Source organism: Rhagoletis pomonella, unplaced genomic scaffold (assembly GCF_013731165.1).
Source record: "Rhagoletis pomonella isolate Grant_MI unplaced genomic scaffold, Rhpom_1.0 Rhpom_scaffold_00003, whole genome shotgun sequence".
NCBI lineage: Eukaryota > Metazoa > Arthropoda > Insecta > Diptera > Tephritidae > Rhagoletis > Rhagoletis pomonella.
Genome location: NW_023458557.1, coordinates 23,169,995 through 23,175,173, shown reverse-complemented (window position 1 = coordinate 23,175,173; position 5,179 = coordinate 23,169,995).

Sequence of the window (5,179 nt, the reverse complement as noted above, 5' to 3'; positions counted from 1 at the left end):
GTTGATATCTTCTAAGTATGTTTATTTTATTCAAATATATGGACATAAGTGCTTTTCCATACAAAATCACTTCGTCATCAATTTGCAAACACGTGCATGTGTAAAAACACACTCGGAAAAAGGTTTAGTTATAATAACTAAGATTTGGTTGTAGTGACCAAGTGGCATAGTTGGATATGGCGAAATAAATATCTAATTCACGAGAGTCTGTAATTTACTTGAGACTTCTAGTTGGGACAAATGTATATTTGTTAATAATTACAAAACGACTACCTTGAGTGGACAATATTGTTAGTTAAATAAGATCATTGTTGAGCAAATATAAACAATGCTTTGGTTGATACAAGTTTTCAATTAATTTTGTGAACTTGCAGTAGACGTGAATCAGCTAACCGTTTATTATTGGAAAAAAAGTTTCAGTTTGACACAAATAAATATTTACTCGATGGTTTATGTGTTTACTTCTTTTATTTCCATATATTAAGCATAAAAAATACATACATATTTACATAAATAGTTACTAGTGTAAATTATAAATATGTATATGGTGGTGAGAATTTCCTAAAAAGAAACGATGAAACAGGAATAGTCGTGCGAAAACCCAGGTCAATATCTGCTGGTTTAAGTATACTGCTTTGCTTTTTCCTTGGCTAAATAGGTACTTTCAAATTATAATTCACATGAATTATATATCCACTGAGAGACCCCGGTTGGCATCAAACTTTATATTTTTAAATAACTATACCCGCACGAAACAACTCTCGGCTATGGCAAAACTGAAACTGAGACAAACAAGCCTGAGCATGTCATAGCACACACTTTTCTTTCTCTACCTAGCGCAGTGATCGACATACCATAGCTTACTGAGCGCTCTGTGACCACACGCGTGTTTCACCTATATACGAACAGCGGTAGCGGAGCAATCCCTGCAAAAAGTGGGACTAGATTAAACTCTAGTACAGGACCACACTACGACGTAACCAACACTAGTAACCGAAATGGTCCAAATATATGAAAAAATATGGTTACATTAACATTGCGATATCATTGGACCTGACCACTTTTGGTCCAACGCAGCATATCACTGGACCACCTACGTAACCACACCTTTTGGTCCATCGTCGCGACTGCTTACACTATACCACTTCTTAAAGTGTACCTACTGGACTATTATATCTGGTGGTTGGACTAGATCATGTTGTATTCTCATCTGATTAGACCATATTTTAAACTAATTACCTTGGATCATTCTTTGGTCTAATGACAATAGACCATTTAAATGGTCATGTAAAATAATAAAACCTTATATAAAATAAAAAAAAACCTATTCCCATTACTTTTTTATAAATTTTATTTCAGCGTTTGCTTGTATTTAATACAATTTTCACTCGTTTCTTTAACACTTTTATTTGATGTGTTCTATTGTTTAATCTACTTCAAATTCTGTAGTTTTTACATTATATGTTTACCATTACCATTTTTCATAAAAATATTTTTATTTCTTTTTATTTCTAAACTATAAATTATAGTTATTTCTTAAAAGCATATAATAATAGTAATGGTAATGTTCATCATATTGAGAGGCCCTAACTCATATTATTTCGAATTTCAGCTCTATGCAAAGTCGGTAGATTACTCACAAAAGACTTAATCGATTTTAAAAGCATCTACTACGTACATCAAAAAGTTAGTTTCTGTGTTTATTAAAACCAGTGTATTGAAAAAAATCTCAACTGAAGATATTTAGTTTTTTTAAAGCTACTCCGTAAAGGAACAAAATTTGTTAGGTAGAGCCTTTCTATATTACGGTAACGATACGAAAGTTAGTACTTATTAATTATGTTTTTCTTATTAATTGTTATTTTCATATTTGTCAAAAATATTTAATTACTTCATTTTATCATTGATGGCATTACTATTCTTTTGCATTGCATATTTATTAGTATGTATTTCTATGTAGTTAATTTTATTGTTAAACATTCATTTATTATTTTCACATTATTTATTTAGTAACATGTATATTTATTTTTTAACCATCATGCTATTCTCAAATGTTATTTATGTTAAATATTTATTTACATCTCTTATGAAATAATTTATTGTACATATTATGTGCACATCTACATATGTATGCATATAAACATTTTTATTTGTCAAATTTTTAATTGTTTTATATCTAAAAATTTATTAACATTTTTATTTATATATATTTTATACATTACACATTTATTGACATATTTTTAAGTTTGTTTTACATAAAATCTTAAACATATCTATTTAGTTTAATTTTGTATTTATTAATTTTATTTTTATTATTATTGTTACTATTATTATTATTATTACTATTAGTATTTTTGATTGTGTTGGTTATTATTAGTATTTTTATTATTATTTATTTACTTATTTATTATACAGCTATCAACATCTTAAATTTTTATATATGTATAGGGCTGCCAGATATCTCTGTTGAAAAATCGGGACACTTTAGGGAGGGCCTCTCGCTCCCTCTTCTTTCATTTCGACGTGCGAAAGGATGTAGTGAAATTTCATTTTGACAGACAAAACCAAAAACATAAAAACATGAGATCATGAGATGATTACAACGTACGCCAACAAAACAAAACAACTTATTACAACTAAAGCACAGGGAATATTTCACAATGCATGAACCTTTTTTTATTCTTTATAAAAATACAGTTTATACTAAATATATGAAAAAACATAAAAATAAAATTGTTAAACTTTGTGCCAAACTCGGGAAAATTCAATAAATTTGCAACATTCTAATCAGACTTTTTATAAAAAAAAGTTAAAATGAAGTTACGCAGCCCATTAAATTTTAGTTGATTTTTAATATTGTTTTTACTGAGAGTTTCTTCCAAACAAACTATGTTCGATAATTCTTTTTATATGGAAGACACTGTCAGCAAAAAAAAATAAATGCTAAAAATCAACGAAATTTGCTGGCAACTTCAGACTTGCACTTTATTAATTGGCTCAAAAGCTACATTTTCAAATTTTTCTACAAGATCTGATTAGAAATTGTGATCTGATGAAAGAGCCTCCGAGCCAATAATTTTGTACGGCACTGTACTTATAAGTACTCTAGGTTTCATGAAAGAAAAAAATTTAAGTACAAGATAACATTAAAATATCAGTCATATTTTTCGTTGCTGTGAACTTGTTTCAAAACTTATGTCTTTTCCTTAATATAATTGTAAAGCTCTGTGCACGTCATTTTGAACGTATTTAGGTACATATACTAATCACCAACTATTGCCTGTTCAAAGTTCAACCAGAGAACGTTTATAAATGAGAAGGCGCATTTTCTGTGTGAACTAATTGCTGCCAGAAATTTTGGGGTGCAGTCGGCCAAATCACAATATAACCAGTAAACAACCTTCGGTGAATTTGGCGACTGCCTTCCTCGGGGATGAATATGCTAGGGAAGAAATTATTGGTACACATGCCTTCCAAGCACGCAGGGTTGCTTTCAAGAAACAAAAAATAATTAACTCCAAATAGTTTGAAATAGTATAGTGTAAAACGAAACTTATTGAATAATTCCATATAAAATGGTATTCATAAATGACTCATTTTCTAAACGATTTAAATAAAACGCATTTCAAAACCTTTTTTGTGCAAACGGCATTTGCGAATTGATAGAAAAGTACTACGGATTGTAAATTTTTGTTAACTATGAGGTGGATGAAAATTTTCAACCCGGCCTGACGGTTTTGAAGAATTTTTTTGTTCTAATCTTATTACTAAGGCGTCTAATAAATGCATGGCTTTTAGTTCTAGAAGAATAAAAGTCAGTAAAGACAAGTCTTTTTTGTATAATTTCTGGTTTTAATTGCTCAACTTCTTTTGCACCAGAGCAACAGTCAAAAATTTCCAGCAGTATAAAGTTACGAATTGGCACAGCAATGTAAAATTTTCTCGCCATAATAAAAAAGTTTTTTCAACATGGATCTTTTCTACTAAGGGCCTGTGCCAATCGGTAACTTTTTTCTCCGTGGTGAGACGGGGTGGAAAAATTTGCTATGGTGTACAAATAAATTGAATTTTGCTGTGCCAAATGCAGAGTAAAATTTTGACAGTTGAAAAACCAAACAAACGCTCGTGCGAAAGCTTTATTTTTGTGTGTTGCTGAAATGCTTAAAATTTATATTTATTTTATAATTTGCAAGTAACGTACGCTTTTTTTTATGCTGTTTCAGCTTTCATTTTCATGTTCACTCCTTATTACCGCCAAGCAATATTATGTGTATACATGGTTATAAGCTGTCAAAATTTTACCTAGCCCCATGAGCTAGGTAAAATTTTGACGTTCGTATTCACCACGAGAAGTGTAAAATTTTTACTTTGATCCGTCAAAATTTTCTATTTTCTATCAATAGGCACAGGGCCTAATTGACATGAAATTACTATCTCAACGCTCGGAGCGCTGCCACTGAGAGCTTTTGCCAACTGATAAAAAAGAGAAAATTTGGAAATACCAAACAAAAATTTTGAGATTTCTCCTTGTGAATACGAATGCCATAGTTTTTTACCTGGCCCGTGGGACTACGCAAAATTTTGACAGCTTGTAAATATGTATACACATAAAGTTGTTGGCGGTAATAAAGAGTCAAAATCAAAATGGAGAAAAGAACAAAAATCGTACGTTAGTTGTCAGTTATAAAATAAATCCTATTTATTTGCGAATATTTTTTTATTCTATTTATTGAAAGGCAACTACGCGAAAAAGCTTGTGTTAATTATATTGATAACAGAACCTGGCAGCTCGCACGTTGTCTAAATTCTCAAGTAACATAAAATCCACAAAAGAATACATTGCTTGTCCATCAATACGCCATGTATAAATTTTAACAACACACAAAAATAGAGCTTTCGGACGAGCGTTTGTTTGGTTTTTCGATACTATTATAATTTTCTTTTAATAAAATCACGTATTGTCAAATGCTTAAATTTATTTATCTAATAATAATGCAGCACACAACCCTGAAATCTAAGAAAAAGTCTGAAGAAGGCCATTAAATAGCAGCACACAACCCCGTGCCTTCCTCAGGAACAACAACGACTACTACAACAACAACCCAAAAAGGTTGGTTACTGTCTATACTGTGGGCCAAATATACCACTCGTCGACAAAGTGCACCGCTCGACCGACGGT